We start from the raw sequence: 9920 nt of genomic DNA on the forward strand, positions 1-9920 counted from the left end.
CCAAGCTATCGTTACACACAACACCACACTTTGGCATTTCATCAAACAGATGGCGGGCAAAACAACAACAATCTCATGAATGAGGTGTGTTTGTCATAATGCCCTCCGACTTGGCTAAAGATCAATGACTCAACATCCAAAAACAAACCACCCCCAGCAAAAACAAAATAAGCATCCCAGCAGAAATAATAGAAAAACATGGAGCAATTGGAAGGTAAGCAAAAATAATCAAAACAAGCCATGGAATGCGAGCAAACAACTAGCAAAAACAAGGGAGCAAATAATCCACGAACTCACATACCTTAAAATGGAAAGAATATGATTTCAGCCCTTAAGGAAGGAAAAACACCCGAAGAATCACTACTAGAGTAACACACATACAGAGGGACAGAGTAATGGGGCAAGAGGGGAGTGGTGGTTGTGGGGTGGTGAAGAGAGGGGGATGTGGGTAACGGTTATGGTAAAGGGAGAGGTGGAGAGAGAGAGAGAGAGCCGTAAAAGAAAAGAATGGGGAAAGAGATAGACGACGCGGGTTATAATACTACTTACTCGAACCGACGTATCAAAAGGACGGAGCGTCGATTGGTTTGACGCTCTGTCTAGTGAAACCCCCCCCCCCCCCCCCCCTTTATGAAAAAGAGAGAAGAACGCCCGTCGAACTAACCGTCGATCAGTTCGACGGAGCGTCAAACCTGTCGTCGAACTTCCATTATTTCCAGTGACGAATATTTCAGGTAGTCCACTCCGACGGTGCATTCGACAACTCGTCCAACAGATCGACGTTTCGTCGAATGCGCCGTGTATCTGCTTTCCTGGCAATTTCTGGGTTCAACACTTAGGTTTCTCAAAACATCAACAAGCATTAAAACAACACAAAAACAAAAATCAACGAAATGGAAAAACATATTGCGAAAATGACCATGGGTTGCCTCCCAAGAAGCGCACAATTTAACGTTGCGGCACAACATAATACCACTTTTGGTGTTAAGGTCCGGTTCCATGTTTCAACCGGTGAGCATCAACAATCTTGTCCCCATCAACCATCCAATGGTAGTGCTTTACCCGATGGCTATTCACCCTGAAAGTACGAGTCCCATCATTGGAATTTAATTCCATCAACCTATTGGGTGACACACTCACCAAAGTAAAAGGGTCGAACCACTTGGATTTCAACTTGCCCGGAAAGAGCTTCAACCTTGAATTGAATAGCAACACCGAATCACCCGGTTGAAAATCTCTCTTCCGAAGTTTGACATCATGATAGTGCTTCATCTTTTCTTTATACAAACTCGCACTCTCATAGGCATAATACCGAAACTCATCCATTTCATTCATTTGAAACAACCGCAGCTTGGTTGCTTCGTCCCAATTCATGTTCAATTTTTTTAATGCCCACAAAGCTTTGTGTTCAAGTTCAACAGGTAGATGGCAGGCTTTACCGAACAACAACCGATGAGGAGAAGTGCCAATGGGTGTCTTGAATGCTGTTCTATAAGCCCAAAGAGCATCATCAAGCTTAGATGACCAATCAGTTCTATTTGCATTAACCGTCTTGGCTAAGATGCTTTTTATCTCCCGATTGGAGATTTCGACTTGCCCACTAGTTTGGGGATGGTAAGGAGTTGCCACCCTGTGCTTCACTCCAAATTTCTCCATGAGATTAGCGAATTGCTTGTTGCAAAAGTGAGTGCCACCATCACTAATGATTGCTCTTGGAGTGCCAAACCTTGTGAATATGTTTCTTTTAAGAAAATTGGTGACACTCTTGCCGTCATTGTTGGGCAATGCTACAGCTTCGACCCACTTGGACACATAGTCAACCGCAACAAGGATGTATCGCATACTACGAGAACTCACAAATGGGCCCATAAAGTCGATGCCCCACACATCGAATAGCTCAACCTCCATGACAAAATTCATTTGCATTTCGTGCTTCCTCTCAATTGACCCTTAGCGTTGACATTGGTCACAAGATTTCACCATCAAATTTGCATCATGATAAAGGGTGGGCCAATAATAGCCACATTCAAGCACTTTAGCCTCTGTGCGATTCCTACTGTGATGACCCCCCACGGGAGAGTCATGGCAAGCTTTCAAGATTTCCATGGCCTCGGATTCGGCTACACATCGCCGAATGATGTTGTCGGCACAAGTGCGGAATAAATAGGGCTCATCCCAATAGTATTGATGACCATCTCTAAAAAATTTCTTCTTTTGATAAGCCTTGATGTCGTCGGCGATAAGACCCGTTACCAAGAAGTTGGCGATACCTGCATACCAAGGAGCAACGTCACAAGATACAGCCAAGAGTCTCTCATCGGGGAAAACATCATTTAACTCAATATTTCCACTCGGTCTCCCAGCTTCCTCAAGTCTAGATAGATGATTCGCAACTTGGTTTTCACAACCTTTTCGATCTTTGACCTCAAAGTCAAACTCTTGCAACAACAATACCCAACGAATCAACCGTAGCTTTGCGTCTTTCTTTGTCATCAAATATTCCAAGGCCGCATGATCCGAATGAACAACCACTTTGGATCCAAGTAGATAGGCCCGAAACTTCTCAAACGCGTAGACAATGGTTAGAAGTTCTTGCTCGGTGACGGTATAATTCATTTGAGCTCCATTGAGGGTCTTACTAGCATAATAAATTGGGTGCATGATTTTGTTGTGCCTTTGCCCAAGCACCACACCAATAGCAAATCCGCTCGCATCACACATGAGCTCAAATGGAAATGACAAATCCGGAGATACAATAATTGGAGTAGAGGTGAGAATTTCCTTCAACTCATTAAATTCCTTAAGGCACTTCTCATCAAACGCAAACTTAGCTTCTTTTTCAAGAAGCTTACACATCGGGTTGGCGATCTTGGAGAAATCTTTGATGAACCGCCGATAAAAGCCGGCATATCCCAAGAAGCTACGAACTCCTTTGACAGAGATTAGTGGAGGGAGCTTGGCTATAACATCAACTTTTGCTTGGTCTACCTCAATACCCTTCTCGAAAATCCTTTGGCCAAGGATAATCCCTTCCTTCACCATGAAATGACATTTCTCCCAATTAAGTACAAGGTTGGTTTCTTCACACCACTTCAATACCTTACCGAGATTGGCAAGACATTCATCAAAAGAGTCACCAATAACCGAAAAGTCATCCATGAAGACTTCCAAGAAATCTTCCACCATATCCGAAAAAATAGACATCATACACCGTTGGAAAGTAGCCGGGGCATTGCATAAGCCAAAGGGCATGCGGCTAAAAGCAAAAGTACCATAAGGACAAGTGAAAGTGGTTTTCTCCTGGTCCTCTAATGCAATGTTAATTTGGTTGTACCCCGAATAGCCATCCAAAAAGCAATAATAAGCTCTTCCGGCTAGCCGATCAAGTATTTGATCAATAAAAGGCATAGGGAAGTGGTCTTTACAAGTCGCGTTGTTGAGCTTTCGATAGTCCATACACATTCGCCATCCAGTAACTGTCCTTGTAGGAATAAAATCATTCTTGGAATTAGGGACAACAGTGACGCCCCCCTTCTTTGGCACACATTGCACCAGACTAACCCATGGACTATTTGCAATTAGGTATACAACACCCGCATCCAACCATTTGATTATCTCCTTCTTGACCACTTCTTGCATAGGAGGGTTTAGCCTTCTTTGATGCTCTACACTTGATGAACTATCCTCCTCAAGTTCGATTCTATGTTCACAAATACCGGAGGGAATCCCCCTAATATCTGCAATAGTCCACCCAATAGATCTTCTATAAGCCCGCAACACTTCAAGAACCTTTTGAGTTTGTTCCTCATTTAACAAATATGAGAGAATAACCGGTAAAGTATTATCTGGGCCAAGAAAAGCATACTTCAAATGAGAGGGAAGTATATTGAGCTTAAGTTTTGGAGGCTCAATAATCGAAGGCTTAGCCGAAGGAGTGGTTCTTTTATCAAGATCAAGAGATAATTTCTTCGGCTCATAAGAGTACGAACCCTGGCCAATAAGAGAATTAACCGTTTCAATATACCCCTTCATGTCATCCGCCTCGAAGTTCACCAAAATAGCCGAAAGTGTTTTGTCAAAGTGCTCCTTCTCTAACTTATGATCCACCGCTTCGTCTACCACATCGAAAGAATCAATGACCGAAATGCTCTCATAAGCACTGGGTAATTTTAACCCCTTGCTAGCTTGGAAAGTTACCTCTTCATCATTGGCCCGAAATTTTATTTCATTCTTTTTCGAGTCCATTAGAGCTCTCCCGGTGGCAAGAAATGGCCTTCCCAAGATAATTGGGGCTTCTTTGTCAACCGCACAATCAAGGATGAAAAAATATTTCAGCAATAAAAATTCCCCCACTCTAATAGGGACATCATCAACAACCCCTACCGGTCTTTTGATGGTTCTATCGGCCATTTGGAGACGCATGCTCGTTGGTCTAGGTGTTCCCAAACCGGATTGCTTACAGATGGCTAGTGGCATCAAATTAATACTAGCCCCATTGTCACATAAAGGATGAGCAAAATCATGATGACCGATGGTGCAAGGGATAGTAAAAGCCCCGGGATCTCCCTTCTTCTCAACCTTTGACGACGAAATAATAGTGCTCACACGGTGGGTGACTCCCACCGTATCATGCTGATTGGTCTTTTCTTCGTCAACAAGTCTTTCAAGTATTTAGCAAATCCCGGCATTTCTTGGAATGCATCAAGAAATGGGATATTCATTGACAACCCTTTCAATTGGTCGTAGAAGCGTTGGCACTTGGCATCCTCCGTTCGTTTCATCATTCTTTGTGGGAACGGGGGAGGAGATTTATATGTTTGAGTCAAGGGTTTAATTTCCCCTGTGACCTTGCTCTTTTGGGTGCTACCCCCGGTAGCTTTTTCAACACTTGGCTCCTCATCGCCCTCGAGAACAATAGGGTGTGCCTTCTTCTCTTTCTCAATAATAATAGGCACTTCAATTGGTGCCTCCAGTTCTTCTTCAATTTCTTCCTCAATAACCTCATCAACAATCGGCTCGACAATGATAGGTTCAACCACTCTTTGATTCACCGCATTAAAGATCTTTCCACTTCTAGTAGAAATAGCTTTGCATGAGGCAATGTGATCACCTCCACTACCCCTTGGGTTCGGAATTGTGTCGCTAGGAAGGCCCCCTCTTTGTGGTGGATGTTTCTCACGAGAAAGATCTCGTATTTGTGACTCAAGTTTTTGAATCGAAGCGGTGTGAGAGCCTACCACTTCGGTAAAATTTTCCATCTTCTTCTCACTCTTATTTTGGTTGTCCAATATCTTTTCAAGCATAGATTCCATTCGAGAGGTCCCTTGATCATTGGAAGGACCCTCTCGCCAATTTTGAGAGTTAGAAGAACGGCCCTTTGGTGGAACATAGGCATTGGAATTTCGATTACCATAATTGTTGTTGTTGTAATCCCTCCTGTTCGAACTACCATATTCATTTCAGCTATATTGATTGCTTTGTTGTTGGGGTCTTCATTGCTTTTGATAACCCCCTTAAAAGTTATCGATATAATTAGCATCCTCACGTTGTGGCTGCCCCTCTAGATAAGTTTCCTCCGAGACTTGGTATATTCCGGGAGCACGAGATGGCATCTCTTCGACAACATTCACACTTTTAGCTTTTTTCTCGGCAAGCCTCTTTGACGGCAAATCCACGGTGGTTTGCAATTAAGCAAAAGTAAGATCTCGCTCATGATTTTCTTTGGCCACCGCGGAAACAGAGGGACTATCATATGACAAGATTTCACTATCATTTGAGTGCCAAGCTTGATTGTGGGTGGTGAGCTTATCGAGCAACCTGGTGATGTTAACAAATGATTTGTCCATGAAGCATCCCCCAGCTGCAGTATTGACAGCAATTTGATTCATTGTATCTAACCCCTTGTAGAAATTCTCGGTGAGAATAGCATTCGGAAACCCGTGAGTTGGAGATTGCGATAGATAGTACTTGAAACGCTCCCATGCCGAATATAATTGTTCCCCCGGAAGTTGTTTGAACTCAAAGATCTTATCCCGAAGTTCATCCTTTTTGCTTGGTGGGAACCACTTCTTCAAAAATGTATTGGCTAACTCGCTCTAGGTGTGAATAGAATTGCTGGGGAGTTTTTCATACCATTCCCTTGCTTGGCCAGCCAAGGAATATTTAAAGACCCGTAACCGAAGTGCATCAGCAGAAACAACACCTTGGGATTGTTGAGCACACACATGCAGGAAGTTCTTCAAATGTTGGAGTGGACAATCCTCCGAAGAATTTTGAAAATAACCTTCATGTTTCAGCAGCTGATAGATAGAACTATCAATTTTGAAAGTAGCATTTCCAGTCCTAGGAGGGACCACAGCAGAAGCATAATCAGCTTCATTAACGAATTCCGCAAATATATTCTCATCTTCATCCTCTTCTAGTACAGGTGGGTTCACTTGGAGTCCACCTTGGTTTTCTTGATTTCGATTCTATCTTCCTGCCATGTTCACCTGGTTCACCACAACAGCAAACAAGGTGTGATGGAATATAAAAAGTTTTAAAGAAGAGTACACAACAATCAGTAATTTCAAAACCGTATTCCCCGGCAACGACGCCAAAATTTGATACGCTCAAATTACACCTATTAATGGCGTAAAACGGGCGTTGTCAAATATAGTAACCCAAACAAGGTTGGGGTCGAATCCCACAGGGAATATGAAGAGAAAAAAGCACTAATTATTTATGTAACTAATCTCTAGAAACTTTAATTTTATTCCGAATAGTATAGAGGAGAGATTTGGTTTGTATTCGCTATTTTGAAGTATTTGGAATTTGTTTGGATTGGGAGAACCAAAGTTGTGTCCCAGCGGTGATTAGATGTTATGCTATGGGTATCAATATGATATATTTCTAATGGGTCGGGGTTTTGTATGCACTTAATCTCTAATGCACTTTCTAATATTTTCCAATGGTTAGAAAGTATTTCTTTTCATGATTTTCCCAAATGTAGAAAAGTTGTAAGTAAGATCGATTAAATATGCCAAGTAGAACTCATTTTATCCCTAAGTGAGTTCATTAAACGAGGGTTAGCATCCCGAGTCCTTGTTATATTATTTCAAATCACACCCTAGTTCATCTTTCCAAATAAACTAGGGTTTGTGCATAAGCAAGTGTTTGCAACCACTAACTAACAATGAATGTGAGAAATAATAAAACACATCACAACCCATTATATAATGTTAGACGCCCATTACATAACACCCATCATTTGGGTCCACAACTTTGATTAAGGAAACTACTCACACATGATGGTCTCAAAAGTAGTAAGCAATAAATGAGACATAAAGCTTACAAAGTGTGATAAAGATGATGGAAAATGGAATCTGATTGTCTTCACTAAGTTCCAAAATTGGAGTAATCAATGCTCACCCACTAATGGAACTTTGTTCACGTGCATAAACTGAAAACTGGCTGCTAAAAATAACCTAAAATGATCTTTAAATAGGCTCCAAAAAACGCACAGCAGCGACTGACAAAATTTCCCCCGATAGCAAGATCGACGGACCGTCGATCGTTCGACGATCCGTCGATTCCTCCGTCCTTTGTATCTTCAGCGATGTGATCCATTCGACGGTGCCGTCGACCAGTTTGACACTTCGTCGAGTATTTCGTCTTTCTCTCTTCTTGTTGACAGATCTTGATTGACGACACAAACGATGAAGCGTCGATCAGTTCGCCGCTTCGTCGATGTCTCCGTCCTTTATCGTCTTCAACTAAGGTCATCACTGGAAAATCGAGCTTATCGACTCTTCGAAGGATGGTCCGTCGGCTGATCGACGAGACGTCAATTCTTTATTTCTGGCCAATTTTTCCTTTGTTCTTTGTTTTTGCTTTTGGGCCATTGTTTTCCTAAAACACAACAAAAACATATTAACAAGAACCAAACTTACTTGAAAACAACCAAAATTCATAGTAAAAAGGCATAGAATGTGCCACAAATCTGCGGCACATCACATGGCCATACGCTGACATGCCAAGATTAAGCACTAGTGTAGTTTCCCACCGGTTGCCCATCAATTCAGGTTTTGCTCCCGTGAAACAGAAAACCTGACAATTCAAATCAGACCTCCGTATCTAAATTATGGATGAGGTAGAAAAATAAATCAAATCAGGGGTGGTAGAAGTAACCTCGTACCCACATGGTTGTCCAACATAGTGCCGGTACCCAAAAAGGACGGGAAGATACGAATATGTGTGGATTACCGGGACCTCAACAAAGCTAGTCTGAAGGATAACTTTCCACTCCCAAACATCCCTATACTCGTAGATAATTGTACTAAGCATGAGCTACAATCGTTTGTGTATTGTTTATCACAAAATCCTAATGGCCAAATAGGATGCAGAAAAGACAGCTTTCATCATTCCATGGGGAGTGTATCACTACCAGGTAACCTACATGAGAGCCATTACTACTATCTTCCAAGACATGATTCAAAGAGAGATTGAAGTGTACGTGGATGATATCATCATCTAGTCAAGGGAAAGTTCGGGGCATACCACACATTTGAGTAAATTCTTCGATAGGCTCTGAACGTTCAACCTGAAACTAAACCCGGCTAAATGTGCATTTGGAGTATTGGCCAAAAAATTGCTGGGATTCATAGTAAGCCGAAGGGTCATAGAGCTAGATCCAACAAAGATTAAAGCAATTCAAGAGCTACCTCCTCCCAAAACCAAAAAAGAATTCATGAGTTTCCTGGGAAGACTAAATTACATTGGACGGTTTAAACCTCAGTCCACCATCATTGTGGAGCCTGTACTTAAGCTCCTAAAGAAAGACGCACCAATAAAATATATAGAAGAGTGTCAATATGAATTTGATACCATCAAGAGATACCTATCCAATCCACCAGTCTTGGTACCTCCTAGACTCGGGAGCCCACTTTTGCTATACCTGTTTGTTTTTTAAAATACTTTCGGGTGCGTGTTAGGACAAGATGATGAAACGGGGAAAAAGGAGCATTCCATCTACTACTTGAGCAAGAAATTCACTGCTTGTGAGGCAAGATACACACTGGTAAAGAAAACTTGCTGCGCTCTAACTTGGGTAGCTGTAACATCCCGTAAATCCAAGTTAGGAATGAATGTGTAACAATATAGTGTTAACATGATATTATATCTATATGAATCCATTCTTGATGAATTTGAGTGGAAGATGGTCGTTTTGAAGTCAAACCAACAATTGAAGTTCTCAAGGGCTCTTAACTTCGCCTAAGTTTTGGTGGGTCTGTCTTTTGGGCGATTTTTATGAAAATGTGTTGTGAATTTTGAAAAACTTCCTTGAAGAAACTTGTAGATATTTGAAATATATTTCCAACGGTAGGTCTTCCAGCTCGATCAAAGCTATGTACAAAACGTTATATCCGTTTTACTGAAAGGCACAAAAGTTGGAGATTTCGCCCAAAGTACGCCCAGAAAGTACGGGTTGTACTTTAAAGTATGGGATGTCCTTTTGGACATAATTCTTCCGTTCTTCACTGGTTTTGGCAACCTAAGTACGGGACGTACTTGTAGGCCGTACTTTCACCGTTTCTGGCAGAAAATCTAGGTTTAAAATGGGTATGGTCTTATTTTGTTCCCATTTTTTTCATCCTTCCAAACCCTAAGCACGAACATTATCCCTCCAAGTCTTCAAATCAAAGGTAAGAACACCCTTAACATTACTAATCTATTCTAACATCAAACCCATGATTCGTACCATGATTCTTGTGATCAAAACCTAGAGTTTGCAGCATAATTCTTCCTAAAGTGATTCAAGCTAGGGTTTGGGTGTTCTTCGTTAGAAAAGTGAATTGTTAAACTTTTTTTAACATATTAAGGTATGTCTCTTTTAAAAATCATTTTTGACTATAAGGATGATTTGTATGTCTCTCTTTTTG

The 9920-nt window shown here is 41.6% G+C and overlaps 1 non-coding gene across 1 annotated transcript; it reads left to right on the forward strand.

Moving 5' to 3' along the window:
• Positions 1 to 5934: 5934 nt before the first annotated feature.
• Positions 5935 to 6040, forward strand: LOC132619030 (small nucleolar RNA R71). Its single transcript, XR_009574477.1, has one exon. It is a non-coding gene; the product is annotated as a small nucleolar RNA R71 (small nucleolar RNA).
• Positions 6041 to 9920: the final 3880 nt, after the last annotated feature.

Source organism: Lycium barbarum, chromosome 1, assembly GCF_019175385.1.
Source record: "Lycium barbarum isolate Lr01 chromosome 1, ASM1917538v2, whole genome shotgun sequence".
Lineage (NCBI taxonomy): Eukaryota > Viridiplantae > Streptophyta > Magnoliopsida > Solanales > Solanaceae > Lycium > Lycium barbarum.